At 42.9% G+C, this 25,915-nt stretch overlaps 1 pseudogene; it reads left to right on the forward strand.

Annotated features, from left to right (window-relative positions):
* Positions 1-129: 129 nt before the first annotated feature.
* On the forward strand, positions 130-9,146 carry LOC142747922 (isotocin receptor-like; annotated as a pseudogene).
* Positions 9,147-25,915: the final 16,769 nt, after the last annotated feature.

The raw sequence follows: 25,915 nt of genomic DNA on the forward strand, positions 1-25,915 counted from the left end.
CTTATCCATTGAAGCATACCTCTTCTTACGGACATCTAAATTAAAATCGTAATCTGTTAACTGTGTCTATAAGGCATCAACAAAAGCCTTGAAGGAATAAACACATCACTTTAGGACCAATTTCCCACAATGAAAAACATTTCAGTTTCTATAAAGGGAAAGCTCAACCACACTGAAAAGTCTATTCAGAACTATGAAGTAAACAAAAACAACGGGACTAAAATAACCGGCTGGTCCAAGAGAGATGAGCATTTGGCTTTTGCTGAAATTTCTGTGCTCGGGATAATTTTCATTGCAGCCACAGTTGGAAATTTCATCCTGATTCTGATTTTGTGGAACAGAAGAAAGAAGCGGTCTCGGATGTATGTGTTTATGCTTCACTTAAGCTTGGCTGACCTAGTTGTAGCATTTTTTCAAGTTCTCCCTCAGCTGATGTGGGATATTACAGATGTCTTTATTGGACCTGATCCATTATGTTGGATTATTAAATATTTACAACTAGTTGGGATGTTTGCCTCCACTTATATGACAGTTGTGATGACCATGGACAGTTTTCAAGCAATATGTTACCCCACGGTGTCATTTCAGAAGAAACGAGCTCTGTGGAACTCTGCAACATGCACAAGCTGGTCAATCTCTCTCATTCTCAGTGTTCCACAGGCTTTCATTTTCTCCAAAACAGAGATTGCTCCAGGCATCTCCGAGTGCTGGGCTCATTCCATTGAACTATGGGGCGTAGTGGCATATGTGACCTGGATTTCTATAGCTATATTTTTTATTCCAGTTACTATACTTAGTATATGCCAGATCAAAATCTGCTGGGAGATAAAAATGAATGTCTATGTGAAAAATCACAAGGGGTTTCTAGTCCATGATCCACAGACAAGAATACTATCCAGAGCAAGTAGTGTTAACTGTATATCAAAAGTTTATAGATATATATAGATATATATATATATATATATAGATATACATCTACATATATATCTACATATATATAGATATATCTATATATCGATATATCTATATATAGATAGATAGATAGATAGATAGATAGATAGATCTATCTATCTATCTATCTATCTATCTATCTATCTATCTATCTATCTATATATATATATATATAGATATATACATCTATATATCTATATATATATATATACATATATATATATATATAAAGAATGTGAAAATATCCCAGTTGTTTTTTATGTGACATGTTGGACACCGTTCTTCATCGCTCAGATGTGGGCAGCATGGTCTGCTGATATCCCATACGGTAAGATATTATTTGATTCATGATCGAAATAGCAGAAATGAATACACTGGGGCACAAGATCAGTTTTTTCTGTTTACATATAGCTGTAAGAATTTTTTGTAAAATGTAAAGTCAATTCATATTAAAATAAAGGTTCACCTATAGTGAGACGCCAACCAAATTTGATGGAACTAATCTTACTGAAATGACTAAATAAGGTTTTACCATAATTTGATGTTATGGCATGTCGCTAAGAAATGCCATTACATTATGATCAAAGAGGAGTCCTGTCAATCCCTTAAAAACAAAGGGGCAATATTTCCTTTAGAATTTTTCCTGTATTCACGTGAACAGGGATGTGTTGTAGATCCCTACACAGCGGGTGCTGGGAGCGCGTTGTGTAGGGAAAATCCGTCAATTATCAGTGGGGGTCCAGTCAGTTCGATCCTACCGATATGCATCTTCTTACTTTAGTGGGCAAAATAATTGAACATATCATTACCTTATTTGATTTGTTTAGGGCAGGATCGATCGAAAACACACACACACACACACACACACACACACTTTTGATTCAGTTTTTGTGGCAGTTTTTGATTCAGTTACAAAGCCAGAAGTGGATCCATATGGAACAAAAGGCATAAAGTAAAGACTGTTGCATCTCCTTTCTTTTGTGTCAACTTCTGTGTTGGGCACAAAAACCTAAGCCAAAAACTACCACAAAAACTGCATCAAAGCTGTGTGTGTGTGTGATCCTGATCCAACAAGTGGAAGAAATGCAGCTAATACAAAAGGTATATTCCTGCAGTGGTAATGGTGTGGTAGATCCCCCGTGTGATTTTTACAGTTTTTTTGCAGTTGTGGTTTTAAATAAACAGTTCCTATTGTACTCAAAACTGCAAATACTCATGGTTCATTGCCTGTGGATATATCCTAAGGCATAGTACGTGTGGAATAAACCAAATTCCTTGCAGCTGCTTTCTGAACAACATCAAAAATCATTTCTTATTACCTGAAGTAAACCTCCCCCTTAATATAAATTTCTTTCTATAGAAAAAAGTTAGAGAATAAAACAGGGAACATTAAAGGTGGGTAGAAGAAAAACAACATAAACAAGGGGGAATGATGTATACAGTAAAAAGAAATGTACATAAGATTTCAAGTGGTAGATTTTCAGTGTATATGACTAATGGAGCTAATACACAGGTACACGTGAAATGTATGCATTTTAATAAATGTTCTGAGCTAAACACATACCTGAACTACTGAAAAGATGTAGTAAAAATTTAATTATTAATACCAAAGTAAGATAATGACTACTTCCTTCATGTGACTGTCACATTATTGTGTAGAAAGCGATTACCATTCATTGCCGTTATTAAATACAAAACAATTGAATGCAGAACTATTCACCCCCTTCTAGTCAATATTTAATATAGCTACTTTTGGCAGTATCTGCATCTTTGAGTCTGTTTAGCATTATTTTCCCCCCAAAACCAACACACAAATGATACATTGGATTAAAGTCTGGACTGTAGTACACACGAACATTGTTGTTTTAAGCAGTTCCTGTGTAGCTTTGGCTTTATGTTTGTGACCTCTTTAGTAATGTGTCATGTTTGGCTTGGCAAAACATGTTCATCTACACGAAAAAATCCCAAAGAACATTTTTCTACTTGACTTTACACATTAGACAAAGCTTGGGGAACCTGCCGATTTTACTAGGATCGGACAATGATCTAATGTTTATGGGGGCCACCCAACTCTTCTCCGACGGCAGATGTCAGGGGAAGAAGGATAAAATCCAACATGCCCGATCCTTTATTCCCAGAGGAGATAAGCAGCTGCCAGAGGAGTCTGTCAGCTGCTTATTGCCCTCTCTTCTTTGAAATAAACATTCTCACTGAGCCGAGTGTGCATGGTTATGAAGGAGAAATCTGTTTCGTTTAACATGTATAAGCCACCTTTCGGGTTGTGTCAGGCTCCTTCCTTTTTTTTTTTTAGTCTTTTTGACACTTCTCCATAAAGCTGTAACTAATAAGACAACCAGAAAACTGTTGTATGCCCAGTCTTTCCCATATTAGCCACAACATATAACTCCTTCAGAGTTGTTATTGACATTATTGAGGATGGCCTCTTCTGCCAGATTTACAACATTCCCATATTATTTCCAATTTTATAATAAACCCGTCAGGCGATAGGCATCATATGATAAAGGGATGGATGCTGAACTCTGGTATATAATTTTATGTGATTTGGTACGTTATTTCTCAGGAAAAACCAGAGCAAATCCTGACAGGACTCGTAGGAATGTATCAGTGTGTGTACAGAGAAGGAAGTATACCAGCCAGTGTCAAGAAGAGGCAGTGTTGGGGACGTATACCCAGGGCCGCCATCAGGAATTTCAGGGCCCCCTACAGCTACATTTTCTGGGCCCCCCTACAGTGGCACCGCCTGTTAACGGTACTCCGTCCAGCACTATATCATGGTACCCAGGGCCGCCATCAGGGGGGGTATTATGGGTACTGATGTGAGAAGCCCGGCCAAACCTAATTGAAAGGGGGGCCCGGCAACTGCCGCGACTTGCCTTTGGTAGAAAAAAAAACAGGTCCCTGCAATGGGGCTTGTTTTTTTCACCAAAAGAATGTCGTGAGCTGCGGGCCCCCCTTTCAATTAGGTTTGGCCAGGCCTCTCACATCAGTACCCATAATACCCCCCCTGATGGCGGCCCTGGGTAGCATGGGGGTCGTCATGGGGGCCGTCAAACACTGCCGCCCGTGCGACCGATAGCGCGCACCCGCAAACTCCCGCGCATGCGCACCCGCGACCGCCTACCGCGCACCGAATTTTGAGGCAGATTTTGACCTGCCCACACTATCTTGCCGCGTTTTTTGCCCGCGGCGATTGAGGACAGCAGACAAAAAATGCAGGGAAAAATGCATTTTCTGCCTCCCATTGATTTCGATGGGAGGTCAGAGGCGGAACCGCGGCAAGAAAGGACGTGCTGCTTTTTCTTTTTTCCGCGACTTACTCCCATTGATTTCAGATTAAATCAATGGGAGGCGGTTTTGGAAGTTCTTTGGTGCTGATTCTGACGCAGTGTCCGAGTCAATATCAAGGCCCAAAAACTCTGTGAACTGGGCCTTATTGTTAGGGCTTATTCAGACGAACGTGTAATACGTCCGTGCAACGTGCGTGATTTTCACGCGCCTCGCACGGACCTATGTTACTCTATGGGGCCGTGCAGACTGTCCGTGAGTTTCATGCAGCGTGTATCCGCTGCATAAAACTCACGACATGTCCGATATTTGTGCATTGTTCGCGCATCACGCACCCATTGAAGTCAATGGGTGCGTGAAAATCATGCCCAGCGCTTCCGCAGCCGTATAAACTATGAATGAAAACAGAAAAGCACCACGTGCTACAAACATACAAACAGAGTGTCATAATGATGGCGGCTGCGTGAAAATCATGCAGCCGCGCATCATACGCTGCTGACACACGGAGCTGTTATGGACCTTTTGCATGCGCAAAACGCCACGTTTTTGCGCACGCAAAAAGCACACGCTCGTGTAAATCCGGCCTTAGGGTAGGAACACACTAGGCATGAACGCTGCGGATTTTATGCAACACATTTTATTGTGGAAAATCCACAGCGTATTACAGTGGCAGCAGAGCGGATGAGATTTGAACAAATCTAATCCGCACGCTGCAAAAATAATGGACCTGCAGTGTGGCTTTTTAAGCCGCAGCGTGTTAATTTATTCTGTGGGATCGCTGCTCCTCTGTTGCGGAAATGCTGCGGTTCTGCCGCAAAAATCACAAATGAGAAAAAAAAAAAGGCACTTTTTTAAATTTATAAAAAAGTTTAGACTTACCCCGGCCATAGTCCTGGTGACGCGATCCTCTATTCTTAGCGTAGCCCCGCCTCCTGTCATGACGTTTCATCCCATGTGACTGCTGCAGCGGTCACATGGTCTACAGCGTCATCCCAGGAGGCGGGGCTATGTCCAGAAGAGAGAGACGCGTCACCAGGACTACGGCCGGGGTAAGTCTAAACTTTTTTTTCCCTGCAGGATTCCCGCAGCGGACATGCGTCACGAAACCTGCGCCACTATTTGGTGCGGTTTTGCTGTCGGAATTCCCTGCGGCTACCGGGGCGGATAAGCTGTGTAGTTTTACTCAGCATATCCGCCTCGTGTGTTCCTACCCTTATGATGTCGCTCCTGGAGCTGCTGCCGGTCTCTAAATAGGAAATTGGTCCAGTAGAATTTGGAATTATTTTTTTTTGTGAACCAGCTTAAAAAAATACAAAACTTTTGTGTTAGGGCCTGTTCACATCACCGTTCGCTTTCGCTCCGGGGTTCCGTCTGAGGTTTCCGTCGGGTGAACCCCGCAACGGAAAGTGAAAGTGACAGCACAGCTTCCGTTTCCATCAGCATTAGCGCAGTCGACTACGCTATTGATTCCGTCCGAAAACCTTCCGGAATGGTGACAAACGGAAACCATTAGCGATGTTTCCGTCACCATTGAGATCAATGGTGACTGAAACGGAAGCTGTGCTGTCACTTTCACTTTCCGTTGCAGGGTTCACCCGACAGAAACCTCAGACGGAACCCCGGAGCGGAAGCGAACGGTGATGTGAACAGGCCCTAACACAAAAGTTTTGTATTTTTTTAAGCTGGTTCACAAAAAAAAATAATTCCAAATTCTACTGGACCAATTTCCTATTTAGAGAGCGGCAGCAGCTCCAGGAGCGACATCATAAGGGACACACTAGGCGGATATGCTGAGTAAAACTACACAGCTTATCCGCCCCGGTAGCCGCAGGGAATTCTGCCAGCAAAACCGCACCAAATAGTGGCGCAGGTTTGGTGAGGCATGTCCGCTGAGGGAATCCTGCAGGGAAAAAAAGTTTAGACTTACCCCGGCCGTAGTCCTGGTGACGCATCTCTCTCTTCTGAACGTAGCCCCGCCTCCTGGGATGACGCTGTAGACCATGTGACCACTGCAGCAGTCACATGGTATGAAACGTCATGACAGGAGGCCGAGCTGCGCTAAGAATAGAGGACCGCGTCACCAGGACTACGGCCGGGATATGTCTAAACTTTTTTATAAATCTAAAAAAGTACCTTTTTTTTCTCATGTGTGATTTTTGCGGCAGAACCGCAGCATTTCCGCAACAGAGGAGCAGCGATTCCACAGAATAAATTGACATGCTGCAGCTTAAAAAGCCGCACTGCAGGTCCATTATTTTTGCAGCGTGTGGATGAGATTTGTTCAAATCTCATGCACTCTGCTGCGACTGTAATACGCTGCGGATTTTCCACAATAAAATGTGTTGCATAAAATCCGCAGTGTTCATGCCTAGTGTGTTCCTACCCTAAGGCCGGATTTACACAAGCGTGTGCTTTTTGCATGCGCAAAAACGTGGCGTTTTGCGCATGCAAAAGGTCCATAACAGCTCCGTGTGGCAGCAGCGTATGATGCGTGGCTGCGTGATTTTCGCACAGCCGCCATCATTATGACACTCTGTTTGTATGTTTGTAGCACGTGGTGCTTTTCTGTTTTCATTCATAGTTTATACTGCTGCGGAAGCGCTGGCCGTGATTTTCACGCACCCATTGACTTCAATGGGTGCGTGATGCGCGAACAATGCACAAATATCGGACATGTCGTGAGTTTTACGCAGCGGACACACGCTGCGTGAAAATCACTGACAGTCTGAACAGCCCCATAGAGTAACATAGGTCCGTGCGAGGTGCGTGAAAATCACGCGCGTTGCACGGATGTATTACACGTTCGTCTGAATAAGCCCTAACAATAAGGCCCAGTTCACCGAGTTTTTTGGCCTTGATATTGACTCGGACACTGCGTCAGAATCAGCACCAAACAACTTCCAAAACCGCCTCCCATTGATTTAATCTGAAATCAATAGGAGCCAGCCGCGGAAAAAAGGAAAAGCAGCACGTCCTTTCTTGCCGCGGTTCCGCCTCTGACCTCCCATCGAAATCAATGGGAGGCAGAAAATGCATTTTTCGCTGCGTTTTTTGTCTGCTGTCCTCAATCGCCGCAGGCAAAAAACGCAGCAAAAAACGCGGCAAGATAGTGTGGGCAGGTCAAAATCGCCCTCAAAATTCTTTAATGAATTTTGAGGCAGATTTTTTCGGCCTGCAAAATACTCTGTGTGAACAGGGCCATACATAAACAGCACTTTGAGACATTTTACTCACTGTGTCAGAAGAGCTGCTCCCACTCCAGTCCTCGTCAGGCGATGTATTCGGTCCATATGTCGTCCTTCACCTCCAGGCTCCAGAAAATGGCGGGGATCGAAGAACTCCTGCCGCCGCGCAAGAACTGGACTCCTCCCCCTCTCCTTACGCAGCTACGCTCTGGAGAAGAAGGAGGAGGTGGAGGAGGCGGAGTCGGACGAGGAGGCGCTGAACGAGGAGGCTGAGGAGGAGGAGGAGGACGAGGAGGCGGAGTCGGAGGCGGGCCAGCAGGTAATTAGACTGTGCGCCGCTGTTCTGGCTGTTCTTCCCAGTTGATTGGTCACTGTACTTTTGGTGCGTGCGCACCGCATCCCTCTCGGCGGCGGGCACGAGCGGGTTGCTTTCCGGCGTGCCCGGTCGTTCGCGCGTGAGCGCGCATTTGCAGTAACGAGCGTGCCGGTGCGCGCTTGCGTTCGTTCGCGCGTGTTTCGCGGCGTTGTTAGATGAGAGGGGGGCCCGCAGCTCACGGCGGTGTTTGACGAGAGGGGGGCCCACAGCTCACGACATTGCTTTGGTGAAAAGAACAGGCCCCATTGCAGGGGCCTGTTTTTTTCTACCAAAGGCAAGTCGCGGCAGTTGCCGGGCCCCCCTTTCAATTAAGTTTGGCCGGGCCCCCTACAGTAGTACCCCTAATACCCCCCTGATGGCGGCCCTGCGTATACCACTGTAAGCCTATACAGTAAAATACGTAGCAGCCCTCAGTCAGAGGTATACGTTGCGAATCCTCCTGACGTATACCTTTGACGGAAGGCTACAACGGGATGTGGACAGGGCCTTACTCTACTTTTTACTCAGAAATCCTGCTTCAAATCATATAAACCAATATATCAGGGTGCAGATAGGGCAACAGAAATCACCTGACAGGTTTGCTTGGAATAGAACCTGCCAGCGCTCTTGACATGTCTGTTTGAGTAAGTACCAGCATTCCCTATAAAAATAACAATTCTGGAGCATCTTTTGGAAATGTATGAATAAAATCACATTGCATTTTTGGAGGAGGCATTTTTTTTCTCCTGTCTTGCGTTTTATGGCTCAGAGCCGTTTGCAAGGGTTTTTATGGTGTTTCTCCACAAGTTAGTGGCGTTTTTCTGTCAGAGACCTACATCAATGTTTTTTCCGCTTTAAAAAACGCATGTGTCAAAGTGTGCTGCGGTTTTCTATGGCATTTTTTTGTGTCATTTTTTCTATAATAAAAAAATGTATGTACCATTTTAGCAGTACCTTATTAGATGACGAAAACAGAGATTCCCACCCAGATATGAACACACTTTAAAAGACCTTGATGAAAAGCATGTGTTATTTCTTACTTTAATGTTTTATTTTCAGGTCCCATATTCACAATTATAATGCTTCTGGGAACCCTGAACAGCTGTGTCAACCCCTGGATATATATGTATTTTTGAGGTGACATTCCACATGGCATTAAACAGTTAAAGCATATCTCAAAATACATCTCAATTCAACAGGAATTTCAAGTCCCAGGACGCATCAATTGTGGAAAAAGACTTTGTGAAGAACAAGTTACCTATGTATAAGAAGTGCTTCACTCATATATAAGTAATGTCTGTAACTGCATGTCCTGCATGTCTCTTCCATTAGTGATCCAATAATGTCTGTGACTCCTAAGTGTTGCTTGAATAGTTACTAATAATTAAACCAGTCATTATAATCATCAGTATATTTTCTTACTTGCATAGAGAACGTGTTTTCCAGGGTGTGATACGCAATAGAATCTCATAAAAATTACTACTATGAATGATTTATGTTATTTTTCCCACCGACATGTTTAGCCTGTGTTCATACCACGTTCACCGTATGCGACTGGCGATACTCCCAAACCATACTCTGAACGGGTTCTTAGACCCCTTTACACCTAACAGATTTCAAAAAAGCTTTTGGTATCGGTCAGGCAAGTATATGTTGGTATACTTTTTTTTATGTTACAGTCGGTGGGCCCACTGAAATAAAAAAAAATTATTCCATGCTGTGGGACTTGAAATTTTACCATTTACTGAAGGTATCCACTCGCATCTTTGGTCAACAAATATATGGATGTTGCTTGGACCAAGGATACGTCCATGTGATCCAAAATGTGCTTCTGCTCAACTGAATGTGATGAGCGCTGGCCCACAAGCTACATACACATTATCAAAAGTTCAGTCTAAGGGTTTATTCACATGAAAGTTGAATTCGTCCGTGTGACGACCGTTAAAACAACGGCTGTCACATAAACGCATGTATTTCAACGGGGTCGTTCACACGGCCGTTGTTCAATGGACTGTGTGAAGGGTCCGTTGAAAAATAGAACATGTCCTATATTCTTCCTGTTTTCACGGATCCCCATAGACTCAAGTCTATGGGGATCCGTGAAAACGGGTCCTGTACGGGTGAAACTCGGACGTGAAAAACCGGCGACTTTCACGTTCGAGTTTCTCTATGTTCCTGTGAATAAGCCCTAAGGCTGTGTTCACACGGGCCGGAAACGCTGCGTAAGAGCACGCAGCATATCTGTCCTGTGCGCTGCAGGGAATTCCGGGCAAAAAAACTCACCAAACTGTAGTGCAGTATTTCGCCCGGAATGTCCGCTGCGAAAAACTGCAGCACTTAGCTGGCACTCACTTTCACTTCGCTGCACTAGTACCCGTAGGGTGCGCGTGTGCTCGCGCCCGGCATTTAAGGGCCAGTGCACACACATGAAGAAAATCTGTAATTAGCCCATGATCAACCTGGACTATAAAAAGGGCTCTGCCCCTTCATTCATTGCCTGAACGTTGTTGTGTTTACTCATGTTAGTCTTAGCAAATGATTCCTTAGTGTTATCCTGTTCCCGTGCCCTGCTACCTGTATCCTATATCCCATGCTATTTCTCTTCTTGTGCCTTAACCTGCTGACCTTAACATGCCACTGGTCACGCCTGCTGATATACACCACGTCTGATGTCTACAAGTTCATCCGTGCCGAGCCTCCATTACTGTCTGACTATTAAAAGTACTCTTGTACTAGGACTGTTTAGCCAGCTGCTACTCCGCTACGGTGGAGCGGCCTAGTGGGTCCACATACCCACGGATCGTGACACTGGGATGACGTTTCATCCCTAGAGACCGCTGCAGCCAATCACAGGGATGAAACGTCATCCCAGGAGGCCGGCCTAGAGTAACAAACACAGACTCTTGGGTAAGTATAAGATTTTTTTTTAGAGTTGCATCTTTTCAGGCAGAATCGCTGCGAACCCGCCGCAAAAAAACATTAGTTGTGCTAGTTGTTGCGGGTTTTTTTTTTTTTAACCCGTTAGTGACCGGCCCATCGTGTTTCTACGTCGGTCACTAACGGGCCTTATTCCGATGCCATAGACTTTTTACGTCGCGGCATCGGAATAAGTAAACAGAGCAGGGAACTGTCAGATCTCCCTGCTCTCAGCTGCTAGAGGCAGCTGAGGGCTGGGGGCGTCCCTGCTCTGCCGGGTGAGATCGATATTAGTATCGATCTCACACGTTTAACCCCTCAGATGCGGTGCTCAATAGCGAGCACCGCATCTGAGTGGTTTTGGAGAGAGGGAGGGAGCTCCCTCTCTCTCCCACCGACACCCAGCGATACGATCGCCGAGTGTCTGTGTCTCTAATGGCAGCCGGGGGTCTAATAAAGGCCCCCAGGCTGCCTGGAGTGAATGCCTGGACAGGCAGTAATACACTGCAATACAAAAGTATTGCAGTGTATTATAAATGCGATTGCAGAATCGCATATTATAGTCCCCTAATGGGACTAGTAAAAAAGTGAAAAAAAAGTTTAATAAAGTTAATTAAAAAAAAAATGTGAAAAAAAATGAAAAACCCAGCTTTTCCCCTTACAAAATGCTTTACTATTAAAAAAACAAAATAAAGTTAAAAAGTTACACATATTTGGTATCGCCGCGTCCATAACGACCCCGACTATAAATCTATTACATTATTTAACCCGCACGGTGAACGCCGTAAAAAAAATAATAAAAAACTATGGAAAAATTGCTGTTTTCTGTGAATACTGACTTTAAAAAAATGTAATAAAAAGTGATCAAAAAGTCGCATCTACTCCAAAATGGTACCAATAAAAACTACAAGTCGTCCCGAAAAAAAAAGCCCTCATACAACCGCATCGGCGAAAAAATAAAAACGTTACGGCTCTTCAAATATGGAGACACAAAAACAAATCATTTAGAAAAAAAAGCGTTTTTACTGTGTAAAAGTAGTAAAACATACAAAAACTATACAAATTTGGTATCGTTGCAATCGTAACAACCCGCTGAATAAAGTTATTGTGTTATTTATACCACACGGTAAACGGCGTAGATTTAGGACGCAAAAAAGAGTGGCGAAATTTCAGATTTTTTTCTATTCCCCCCAAAAAAAAGTTAATAAAAGTTAATCAATAAATAATATGTCCCCCAAAATGGTGCTATTAAAAAATACAACTTGTCCCGCAAAAAACAAGACCTTATACAGCTATGTCGACGCAAAAATAAGACGGTTATAGCTCTTGGAATGCGACGATTGAAAAACGTAAAAAATAGCTTGGTCATTAAGGTCCAAAATAGGCTGGTCATTAAGGGGTTAATTCTGTTTTTATTTATTTATCAAAAGGTGGTTGTTGCAGGTTTTACCTCAACATTGAATTCAATGGGGGAAAACTCACAACAAATAAGCAGCGTTTACGCGAATACAATTGACATGCTATGGAATAAAATTCCGTACCGCAGGTCAATTTCGGGGCGTTTTTTCGGCTCAGTATTTACGCAACGTGTGGATGAGATTTATCTTTGCTCATCTACTTTGCTGCTACTGTATTTACTGTGGATTTTCCGCAATAAATTCTGTTGCTCAAAATCTGCAGTATTTACGCAACGTGTGAACAGACCCTTAATGGGAATTTGTCACTATCACAAACCTATTAAAATCAGTAGGATAATCGAATAAAGTTACACTAGTGGGTTCTATAACACCCACTACTCAGCCCCCGAAGGGCTGATAAGAAAACACTTTCTAGTTGTGTCTAGCCATCAATCACCTGAGAGGTGCGCACTCCTCATGAATACACCAGACTCATAACTATGAGTCCGGTGTATTCTTTGATCACTCCTAATAGCCAAATTGCACAATTTTTTGTGTCATTTTGGCTAATGGGACGGACTTATCTCTGTAATATACTGACCTTATATAGGGCAGCATATTGAGCTGACAGATTCGGTCCCAATCAGATTGCATCATTGCACATATCCTGTTTACACGGGGAGAAGTGCTGCTGACAACAATGATTTTATAGGCTGTATAAGCAATGTGATCAGTTGACAAACAAGCGTTTGCTCATTTATCGGTTAATCGCTGCCCTCTTACATGAGCCAATAATTGAGAACAATTGTTTATAAGAACGCTCGTTCAGCCAATTATTGGCCCTTGTAAATGGGCCTTTAGCCAGGTCTTGGAGTTAAATTGAAGAGATATGCGCCAGCAATGACACACCTTAGGGCTGGGCCCATACAACTTGTTTAGGAGCAATTCATGCAATAAAAAAGTCCAGAAATCTAGGATGTGAGGCCTGTCCTTGCAACATCACCTCAGTAGTTATAATAGATCTTCTTTTTAGGAGTTGTACCAGAATCAAAAATGATCACCTATTAACAGTATACAGAAATTTTCTGTTCGCTGGGGATCCCACACGTTTGAAGACCATGGGAATGTCTAAAACAGCCAAGTACAGCGCTCGGCTACTTCCATCATTCTAATAGTCATTGAATGGAGGTGCGGGTGTATACTTGACCACCGCTCCATTCAAGCTACCCCACACTGCGGCAGGTACAGTGAAGAGGATCTGTGAATTTGGGGCCCCCATTATCGTCATCAGTGGGGAATAGCTGATCATTTTTTATTTTGAGAATACCACTATAAAAAGACTCTGCCATTACAGAAAGTAATGGCGTATCTCTAAGATATGCCATCACTTTCTGATTAGTGGAGGTCCGTGTGCTGAGACCCCTACCAATCCAGAAATGTAATTTTTTAGAGTTATAAGAATTCACTTCTTAGACATTTTGTTCATGATGCTCAAGCTTATATGCGTATCTTATGGAGAGAGAGGAGACCGCCGATGGGGAGACAATGGTTTAAGAGAATGAGATTTTGTGCCCTTTCCTCCATCAAAGGGACAAGGGCAATTTTTAGGCTATTTGGGCACAACGGACAGAGATCCAATCTTCTCCCAAATATAGGAAGAAATTGAGGAGCCAATCTTGGAGCTTCCCGAGAGGGGTGGTAGAGATGATTGTCAGTAGGGGGTACCCACGAAACCATGCAGGGTGTTTTTGCATTCATTTTTCTTCTACTTTCTTTTCTATGACTTAACAAAAACAGAGGAGTGGATTACAAGTAGATATGAGATAGTGTACCTTATTGTGAGAATTGACGATGTACTTATTTTGCGATAAAAAGCCTTATGAATGCTTTGTTTTTTATTAAATAACAGATAACCGATTGCATTACGCTGTTTAATGATGGGAAATGGATATGTTAATATCTGTCTTGTACAATATTTGTTCTAAATGAATAAAAAATAAAACTGAAATGTGGCAACTTCAGAATATAAATTTCATTGCACCATTTGAGAATGAATACGTAGTATTACAAAATGAAAATGCAATTTAAGTATCATTGGAGCGCCATCTACTGTGGATTTAATGAAAATACAGCTAAACTACAGTAGTGCAAATGAGCGCCGAACAAGACAGCTCGTTGATCTGTGCTCGTTTGCTCCTTTCACAAGGAGCTATGTATGGGGACGAGCACTTGTTACACCGATCGCTCGTCCCCTTACATTTGTATCATGTCGGCAGCACGTCTCCCTGTTTACACAGATTATATTTTACACTTTTAAAACGATACGACCAGCAGATGAACGAGCGTTCAATTATCGGGAATGAGCGTTCTATGAACGAGCGTTTGCCCAATAATTGGTTAGTGTAAAAGGGCCTTAACTCTACTGATTTTTATTAATTTTAAAGTGCCATTTATTCCAGGATGCTATACATATAAAGAAAGGGTTTAAAAACATAACAGGAGACAATAAAAACAAGTACAATAAACAAGAGCTTAACCGGTTAAGGACTAGGCTGTTTTACAGCTAAATGACCAGAGCAAATTTCACAATTTTGCTATGTGCTTCTTTAGATGACTATAACTCAGCAGGTGAATAAAGTTCATCTTTGAATTTTACACTCTTTTTAAAGGACAGATAGGGCTTTGTTTTAGTGGCATTTGTCAGTATATATAATTTTTTTTTTTTTCTCTAAAGTGGGCAAAATTGGAAAAAAATGCAAGAATTTAACAATTGCGTCGGTTTATGCTAGCATTTTTCACACACGGTATGAACCACGGCCAAAATTAATCTCCTTTCACATTCTTCCACTTCTCCCGTGCATGGGGATACCAAATATGTGTGCCTTATTCGCTGTGCGGGCATGTGCCAGGGCTTGGCATAAAAGGAGGCTTTTTGGCCTTTTCGGTCCAGGAATTTTGCATTTGATTTTAGAGCCGCATACTGTTTTCTGGGGGGCCTAATGCTGCTGAAACATTAGAAACACCCCATAAATTACTTCATTCACACAAGTAGACCCCACAAGGTTTCCTTCAAGGGGTTTATCATATTTTTAGCAAGTCCAGTTTTCTTCTGAAAGTTTCTTGAATAAGATGGAACAAAATAAAATCAGCACTTTTTTAGCAAATGCGTCAGTTTAGGCTAGTATTTTTCACACACGGTATAGACCACGGCCAAAATTCATCTCCTTTCACGTTCTTCCACTTCTCCCGTGCATGGGGATACCAAATATGTGTGCCTTATTCACTGTGCGGGCATGTGCCAGGGCTTGGCATAAAAGGAGGCTTTTTGGCCTTTTCGGTCCAGGAATTTTGCATTTGATTTTAGAGCCGCATACTGTTTTCTGGGGGCCTAATGCTGCTGAAACATTAGAATCACCCCATAAATGACTTCATTCACACAAGTAGACCCCACAAGGTTTCCTTCAAGGGGTTTATCATATTTTTAGCAAGTCCAGTTTTCTTCTGAAAGTTTCTTGAATAAGATGGAACAAAATAAAATCAGCACTTTTTTAGCAAATGCGTCAGTTTAGGCTAGTATTTTTCACACACGGTATAGACCACGGCCAAAATTCATCTCCTTTCACGTTCTTCCACTTCTCCCGTGCATGGGGATACCAAATATGTGTGCCTTATTCACTGTGCGGGCATGTGCCAGGGCTTGGCATAAAAGGAGGCTTTTTGGTCCAGGAATTCTGCATTTGATTTTATAGCAGTGTACTGTTTTCTGGGGGGCCTAATGCTGCTGAAACATTAGAAACACCCCATAAATGACTTCATTCACACAAGTAGACCCCACAAGGTTTCCTTCAAGGGGTTTATCATATTTTTAGACAGTCCAGTTTTCTTCTGAAAGTTTCTTGAATAAGATGGAACAAAATAAAATTAGCTTTTTTTTTTAACAAATGCGTCAGTTTAGGCTAGTATTTTTCACACACAAAATGGACCACGGACAAAATTCATCGCATTTCACATTCTTCCTCTTCTCCCGTGCATGGGGATACCAAATATGTGTGCTTTATTCATGGGCATGTGCCAGGGCTTGGCATAAAAAGAGGCTTTTTGGCCTTTTCGGTCCAGGAATTCTGCACTTGATTTTATAGCCGTATACTGTTTTCTGGGGGGCCTAATGCTGCTGAAACATTGGAAACACCCCATAAATGACTTCGTTCACACAAGTAGACCCCACAAGGTTTCCTTCAAGGGGTTTATCATATTTTTAGCAAGTCCAGTTTTCTTCTGAAAGTTTCTTGAATAAGATGGAACAAAATAAAATCAGCACTTTTTTAGCAAATGCGTCAGTTTAGGCTAGTATTTTTCACACACGGTATGGACCACGGCCAAAATTCATCTCCTTTCACGTTCTTCCACTTCTCCCGTGCATGGGGATACCAAATATGTGTGCCTTATTCACTGTGCGGGCATGTGCCAGGGCTTGGCATAAAAGGAGGCTTTTTGGCCTTTTCGGTCCAGGAATTTTGCATTTGATTTTATAGCCGCATACTGTTTTCTGGGGGGCCTAATGCTGCTGAAACATTAGAATCACCCCATAAATGACTTCATTCACGCAAGTAGACCCCACAAGGTTTTCTTCAAGGGGTTTATCATATTTTTAGACAGTCCAGTTTTCTTCTGAAAGTTTCTTGAATAAGATGGAACAAAATAAAATTAGCAATTTTTTAGCAAATGCGTCAGTTTATACCAGCATTTTTCACACACGGTATAGACCACGGTCAAAATTAATCTCCGTTCACATTCTGCCACTTCTCCCGTGCACGGGGATACCAAATATGTGGCCTTATTTATCACATAGAGATGTAGGAGGGCGGACGATAGAAGAAGATTATTTCACAAATCGCTTTTTTTCAAAGCTGGTTTTACAAAACTCAACAGAGTTTCTATAACACTTCCAAAATATCTGCTCGTCCACACTTACATTCTGCTCAGGGGTGTAGAGTTGCAGAAATAAATTATTCAGGGAATTTATTAGCGGTCTTATTTTGAACAACCGATCCCGGTTTGCATCGGTACTTGGGGGGGCCTGTGCGTTGTCATTGAAGTGGAGGAACCTCATTATTGTCTCATAACGAGACCTGGGCATTACTGCAGAATATACTGGGGTGGCTTGGGCGGGTCTTGTTGACCAGTAAGACCTAATGGAGGGCTTTTTGACAATACCCATATTTAGGGTGAGCCCCAAATTTTTTTTTAATTCCTGCAAATTGGTGGGCGTCCAATCTCTGGCATGGGTGGATGAAGGTTTCTGCCTTATATATTGCGTGGCATATAAATTTGTTTCGTGGACAATCTGATTTAGGATGTCGTCCGTTATAAATAAATGGAAGTAATCCATTTGGACAAAATTTGTATTGTCCACGGTTATGCCAGGAGTGGCAGTAAATCCGTGGATTCTAGGCCCAAAAGATGGGGCAGGTGCCCATACAAGAGCCTGGACTGGAGGGACCAGGCTGTCCCGTGCTACAGCGCTACTTGGCCCTGCGCTTTCATGTTCTGCAGTTTCGACTGCATCAGGGACAACGTCCCCTGAAGATGAACCTGAAGTGACGCTGTCATCGTCACTACCTAAAACAGGTTCCATCTCGGACGCCATCTCTGATGCGGTCTCCGACTCAGACCACAGCATGGCGTATGCCTCCTCGGCGCTAAACAACTTCCTCGCCATAACGTAACTAACACTAACTAAACAAATTTTATTTTTTTATATAAAACACACAAACTAAGGCCCCATGCACACGACCGTGCCCGCAATTGCTGTCCGCGATCGCGGGCACGGCCGGCCGCTGACAGCCGCATTTTCGGGCCGTGCTCCCATACAAAGTATGGGAGCACGGCCCGCAAAATGCGAAAGAACGGACATGTTCCATAATTCCCGGAACATTTCCACGGCACTGACACCCTTCCGTAGTGCTACTGAAAGGTGTCAGCGTTCAATGAAAGTGAATGGCTCAGTTTTTGCGGACCGCAGTTGCGGTCCGCAAAAACGGAGGTTTTTTGCTGTCGTGTGCATGGGGCCTAACTGCTATATATATCTACACTACCGCTAACAAAAAAATAAACCGCTATTGCTATATATATTATATATATGTGGATATATATATAATTATATACTCCCTACCTGCCTATTCTAATAGAATAAAAGAAAGAAAGGTAGATAGATAGAAAAAAAGATAGATGGATAGATAGATTGTATAGATAGATAGAAATCTATCTATACAGAGAATGTTTTATAGTGTAACTGTTTTTTTTTTTTTCACTGTAATCTTCTGGCAGCAATTCTCCCGAGTCTCTTTTTCTCCTCAAACTGAAACAATATTTGAGGAGAAGAAAAGAGGCAGGAGATTTACTGCCAGAAAACTCAAAATAAAACAAATGTGGTCGCTGTGATTTTCACAGCGACCACATGTTCAGGGACCATCAGATTGGTCCCTGATACTCTGCCCAGTGCCCAGAGCTGTTGGTAACAGCGAGGGCACAGGGCTGTGTGCACGCGATCGCGGGCACAGGGCTGTGTGCACGCGATCGCGTGCACACTGTTTTATAAGCAGAAATGCATGTGATCGCTGTGATTGGTTGTCACAGCGACCACATGTTCAGGGACCATCAGATTGGTCCCTGATACTCTGCCCAGTGCCCAGAGCTGTTGGTAACAGCGAGGGCACAGGGCTGTGTGCACGCGATCGCGTGCACACTGTTTTCTATGCAGAAATGCATGTGATCGCTGTGATTGGTTGTCACAGCGATCACATGTTCAGGGGCCAAAAGATTGACCCCTGACATTCTGCCCAGTGCCCATGGCTGTTAGCAACAGCCAGGGCATAGAGCTGTGTGCACGCGATCGCGCGTGCACAGTCTCTGAAGTGCGGCCGTATATATACTATACGCCGGACTTTAGAGACCCTGACCGCTGGCCGTATATTTACGGCCAGCGGTCGGGAACCTGTTAAAGGAGCTGCAGCGCCATCAATTTCTGAGAACTGGAAAAACCCCTTAAAGGGAATGTGTTGCCAGAAAAACATGTTTTTTTTTTTTTAATTAAACATTTAGTGTGTAGGTGATTAAACATTGTTCAAATTTTTTTTATGTTTTTCACGAGTCAGGAAATATTATAAATTAATTCTAATTTATAATATTTCCCATTGCTGGTCACTAGATGGAGCTATTCCCAAAATTGCAGCATTGCAAAATTGGGTAAAAAGCCCTCGCTCTAGTGAGCTCTCAGCATCCCCCCCTCCTTTATCCTGGCTAGTGCCGGGATAAACGAGGGGTTTGAACGGTCTAACCTCCTACACTGTGTGTCGCCATTTTTTGAGCTAACACACAGTGTAGTAGGTTTACATACAGTAGTAAACGTACACAAACACGAACATACATTGAAATCTCTTACCTGCTCCTGCCGCCGCGGCTCCCTCCGGCCCGTCCGCTCCGTCTGCTGCCGCTGGTCCAAGTGCACAAGTCCGGAAGCCGCGACCGGAAGTAGTAATATTACTGTCCGGCCGCGACTTCCGGTCCACAGGAAAATGGCGCCGGACGGCGCCAATTTCAAGTTGGACTGTGTGGGAGCGGCGCATGCGCAGTTCCCACACAGACGGCGTACACAGAAGTGGATGGGACGGGACCCGTTCGCAGTCTCTATGGGACTGTGGCTGCCGTATTCCATGTCTGTATGTGTCGTTAATCGACACATACTGAAATGGAACAAAAAATGGCAGCCCCCATAGAGAAGAAAAAGTGTAAAAATAAGAAAAAGTAAAACACAAACACACAAATAAATATAAACGTTTTTAATAAAGCACTAACATCTTTAACATATTTAAAAAAAAATTGTGATGACACTGTTCCTTTAATGAATGAAAGACTAGTACAGAAGGAGAGCAAACTCTGCTCGCAAGAGCTTACAATCTACAGTGAAGGAAATAATTATAGACCAAAAGAATACCAACAGACAGAATATGATAATGATAATAGTGCTCGAAGCATCAACATTTACACTGTAAAGCACTGTTGCTAGTTATGTGAGCGGCACGTTATCATATCCTAAGTGTTGACCAAGATACGCTTGGTGCGTGGATCAAAAGATTTAGCATGAGAAACTGACAAAGAAAAAATGATCGACTTGAAGCACGTGAAATACAAAAAATATATATACAATTTTTATTGAATAGAGACATGAGACAAGTAAAAAGATGGAATAAGGATAAGTCACACAATAAAAAAGGACGTCACATCAATCATAAATCAGATGTGCTAATTTGGTCAACATGTTGGAAACAATAAGGTATTATGGCAGCAAATAGATAAATAGCAGCATACCTGGCTAAAACACATATATGCATATATTTCGTACAGTAGTGGCGATTTGAGTAAAAAAGAAAATGTATAAACAACGCCAACAGGATACAATAGTATAGAGCAGTGTTTAGGTGTGCAAAAGCTGGTTTTGAAGTGTAATCAAAGAGTTATAAGCAAAGTTTTGTGCAAGCTGCTGAAGATGGCAAGTATTTGTTCAACATACCAGTAGACATTGTGATGCAAAGATGGGACGTCTACACCCGACGCGCGTTTCGGCACCTGCCTTCGTCCGGGGTTGGGGTTGGGGTCAAGCTGCTTGTGCCCACTCTTATATACTGCGCATCCCAGGTGTTATGAGTCAAGAGGAGGAGGTGATATAACCGGATGGAGGATAGGTGGCGTCTGATGCGGGGTACAAAGATGGCGCTGCCCCACTTCCTGTACTGCGTCATCAGAGAGGATGTGGGGAGCGGCGAGGACTGACCGCGCCCCCCACAGCCTGCTCCAATTAGAGACAGCAGACGGAATGAGCCAGGACCACTCCCCCCCCCCCCCCCCGAGAGTTTAGTTTTTTTGCTTTCTCAAACTGCATCAGCGCACCCTCTCATCGTGCCTATGTCACCATAAGATGAAGAGAAATGTAGTTAATGGATAATATGATAAGAGTATGTCTGCACTGATTACCGTGAACAATGGAATGTTGTGTGAGCACTGGAATAGTTTGCGGAGGCCATGTCGCATTTGCAAAGCCCCTAAGGGACAAATCAGTGGAAACCTCCTACAAGTAACCCCATTTTGGAAACTACACCCCTTGAGGAATTAATCTACGGGTGTAGTGAGCAGTTTGACCCCACAGAGGTTTTATAGATTTTATTAAAATTGGGCAGTGAAAATAAAAAAAAATCCTTTTTCTTCAATAAGATGTATTTTTAGCTCAAATTTTTTCATTTTCGCAATAAATAAAGGAAAATAAGCACCACAAAATTTGTAAAGCAATTTCTCCTGAGTTCGGCAATATCCGATATGTGGTCATAAACTGCTGTTTGGGCACACGGCAGGGCTCGGGAGGGAAGGAGCGCCATTTGGCTTTTGGAGTCAAGATTTTGCTGGATTGGTTTCTGGTCGCATTTGCAAAGCCCCTGTTGGACCAAAACAGTGGAAACTCCAGGGAATGGCCCCAATTTGGAAACTACACCCCTCAAGGTATTCACCTAGGGGTGTAGCGAGCATTTTAACCCCACAGGTGTTTTGCAGAAATTAGTGAGCACTCGATGTTGCAGAGTGAAAATTGTATTTTTTCCATAGATATGCCAATGTGTGGTGCCCAGCTTGTGCCACCATAACAAGACAGCTCTATAATTATTATGCTGTGTTTCCCGGTTTTAGAAACACCCTACATGTGGCCCTAATCTTTTGCCTCGACTATCGACAGGGCTCAGGATTGAGAGAGTACCATGCGAAATTGAGGCTTAATTTGGCAACATGTAAAGTATTGGTTAACAATTTCAGAGACTCTGAGGTGAAGTAATAAAAGAAACACCCTGAGAAGTGACCCTATTTTTGAAACTACACCCCTCAAGGCATTTATTAAGGGGTGTAGTGAGCATTTTCATCCCACAGGTCTTTTCCATAAAGGATTGCGCTGCGGATGGTGCAAAGTTAAAATTTTCCTTAGATGTGACATTTCAGTGGGAAATATGTCGTGCCCAGCTTATGCCACTGTAGACACACACCCGAAAAATTGTTAAAAGGGTTCTCCCGGGTATGGCGGTGCCATATATGTGGAAGTAAACTGCTGTGTGTGCACGCTGTAGGGCTCAGAAGGGAAGGAGCGTCATTTAGCTTTTGGAGCATGGATTTTGCTTGGTAGTAATTGTTACCAGTATTACTGGTATTTCAGTTTATAATGTGGGGGCATATGTAAGCTAGGCAGAGTACATCAGGGGCATAGTCAGGTGGTATAATAATGGGTTAAACAATAAAATAATCCATAAATATTTGTTATGCTGTGGAGCAATCCTTCCTGCACAGGCCGGTGTTGAACTGATGAATGGTGTCCTTACTTATCTCCCATTTGGTCCACACTCCGCACCTTTGCAGTTTGGGGAATTATGCTGGGAAAGTGTTGTCCTGGTATAATACGGGCGCCCTCGCTTCCAGCAGATATGTTTGGGCCCTCCCCTTCCTGGTTCCCTAATTTTAGGGCCTTGATAAATCGCCACTTGAAACAGAAGAAATGTTCCCCTCGGGCTGCACAACTTTTTCTTTCCTGACTTATTGGAGCCTTAACTTATTTTATTTTTTCATAGACGTAGTGGTATGAGGGCTGTTTTTTTGTGGGACGAGCTGTCGTTATTATTGGTACCATTTTGGGGTACATGCGACTTTTTGATCACTTATCCTTTTTTTGGGAGGCAAAGTAAATCAAAAAACAGCAATTCTGACATAGTTTTTTTTAGTTTCCTTTTATACAGCGTTCACCATGCATTATAAATTACATGATAACTTTATTCTGCGGGTCAGTACGATTCCGGTGATACCTAATTTATAGCACTTTTAATGTTTTCCAACTTTTTGCACAATAAAATTACTTTTGTAAAAAGAATGTATTTTTTCTGTCACCATGTTGTAAGAGCCATAACTTTTTAATTTTTTCGTCAACAGAGCTGCATGAGGGCTTGTTTTTTGCGAGATGAGCTATAGTTTTTATAGGTACCATTTTTGGATACATGCAACATTTTGATCACTTTTTATTTCAATTTTTGGAAGACAAAGTGACCAAAAAAAACAACAATTCTTGCATTGTTTTTTACCGCGTTCAGAGTCAGGGTAAATAACATAATATTTTTATAGTTCAGGTCGTTACGGACACGGCAATACCAAATTTATTTATTTTTTCAATAAGTACTTGATAAGGGAAAAAGGGCGATTGTGTTTTATGTTATTATTTGAAACTTTTATTTTTACTTTTTTTACACTATTCTTTTGTCCCACTAGGGGACTTGAAGGTCCAACTGTTTGATTGATGTTCTAATACATTGCACTACCTATGTAGTGCAATGTATTAGAACTGTCAGTTATTCACGGACAGCAAGCCAATCAGGCTCCGGTCAGGGCCTAAATCGGCTTCCGTAATAGCAGACAGGAGGCCATTGTTAAGGGTTAATGGCAGGAATCGGAGCTAGCTGCAGTTCCTGACGTTACATCGGGGTGTTCGCTGTAACATACAGCGGACACCCACTGCTGACGACCCCGGCTCAGCTTCGAAGAGCGGGCCATAGGAGGCTTCCGTTGCTGGCAGACGGGGAGGTATTAGGCCTCCGATCGCCTTTGCAGCCACCGGCAGCCCAGCGATCATGTTGCTGGGGTACTGGTGGCTAAAAACTCCTCACATGCTGTGATCTCTATTGAACGCAGCATCTGAGGGGTTAATCGGCTGGATCGGATGCTAGCTCCGGTCCTGGCCGATACCTCAGGGTGCCAGCTGTAACATACAGCTGTCACCCGGTGGTGATGGTGCGGGCTCAGCTCCTGAGACCGCACTATCACCGCAACATAATGGTACTGCGCTTTGCGGGAAGGGGTTAAATAAACCCAATTTCAAAAATGATTTTTAATACCGAAGTGTTGGCCTACTGAAAAGTATGTACAGTATGGTCTCCTTTTGCATGAATTACTGCATCAATGCGGCGTGGCATGGAGGCGAACAGCCTGTGGCACTGCTGAGGTGTTATGGAAGCCCAGGTTGCTTTGATATCGGCCTTCAGCTCATCTGCACTGTTGGGTCTGGTGTCTAATCTTCCCGTTGACAATACCCCATAGATTCTCTATGGGGTTTAGGTCAGGCGAGTTTGCTGGCCAATCAAGCACAGTGATACTGTGGTTATTAAACCAGGTATTGGTGCTTTTGGCAGTGTGGGCAGGTGCCAGGCCCTGCTGGAAAATGAAATCAGCATCTCCATAAAACTTGTCAGCAGAGGGAAGCATGAAGCGCTCTAAAATTTCCTGCTAGACGGCTGCGATGACTCTGGACATGATATAACACAGTGGACCAACACTGCCGCTCAGTGGTCCAAAGTCCTGTTTACAGATGAAAGTAAATGTTGCATTTCATTTGGAAATCAAGGTCCCAGAGTCATATGCACAGTGAAGCACATTAAAGGGGTATTCCCATTTTAGGCATTTATGGCACATTAACAGGATATCATAATGCAATAAAGGATGCCATAAATGCCCAATAGGTACGGGTCACACCTTTGGGACTGTCACCTATCAGAAAAACAAGGTTTCGGTGAACGGACTCCGCAATTACTTCAATGGTCAGTTGGCCGTGCTTGCATACGGCCCTCTCCATTAAAGTCTAGGAGAGGAATGGGAAAAAAAAAATAATGAGCAAGCAGCATGGCCACTTCTCCATTAAATTGTATAAAGAATGCAGCAGCATCCGTTGGTACTGTGGTTTTCCCTATGCCCTCAGTATGAAATAGTAGGGCACCATAGTCTATGGCTGCCATACAATTTGAAGGTTGTACAATGCCATAATACGCCGCTGTGCATGAGTCCATACTTTTGGTGTATTTATGAGAATAGGTGAATCAATTCTCCTACTGTATTCTATAGACTGCAAATCATCTAAACAAACGGATAATCTCTAGGAAAACACTTTTCCATTTCACCGAGCTGCGTATGGTTTTAGATAACACCATAGTGTAAATTTATGCAAAACGAGGCATGTTTTTTTTGGGGTATGGATCAATAGTACAGGCTGCACCCGTGTCCTTATGGCTAAAATAAAAAATATATATATATTTTTTTTTTTAGCAAACAGTGTATTTGGCTTACCAATTATCATTATTTTATGTTTCTAAGAGTGTATTTTACCCAACATTTTAGGAACATTATAATAGATTATGGGTAAATAAAAAAAAAAAAAGTTTCTGACAACGGTGTTTAAAGTTTTCTCATCTACACTGTGAGAGTAGCAGTTTGTTTGCCTCTGGCATTCACTTTTGATCATGTGGATACAAGTTGCCCGTGTGGTCGCTGTCACGTGCGTGTAATTAATATGTCATTTCACAGGGTTTAAAAACAATTGGTAGCTTCCTCCTGCCCTCCAATGTCATCTGTACCTGTTTTTCGGGCACAGGATAAAATAACTTTAAACTCCATAGAAATCTCTTTAATAAAACATCCTTCCTCCTCACTAGTTTCGTATCATGGTGGACGTAGAGGACCGCAGTCAAAGTGGGACCCAGTAGAATCTGGGACATAGTGAGGAACCGTGATGTGGACTCATCTAGAATTGTATAATAACAAAGATCCATACTACACTTCAAGTAGTAGAAACCATAAAACATTACACAGTAAGGCCGGATTCACACGAGTGTGTGCGTTTTGCCCACGCAAAAAACGCACCGTTTTGCACGCGCAAAAGGCACTTGACAGCTCCGTGTGTCTGC

Source organism: Rhinoderma darwinii, chromosome 3 (genome assembly GCF_050947455.1).
Source record: "Rhinoderma darwinii isolate aRhiDar2 chromosome 3, aRhiDar2.hap1, whole genome shotgun sequence".
NCBI classification, from domain to species: Eukaryota; Metazoa; Chordata; class Amphibia; order Anura; family Rhinodermatidae; genus Rhinoderma; species Rhinoderma darwinii.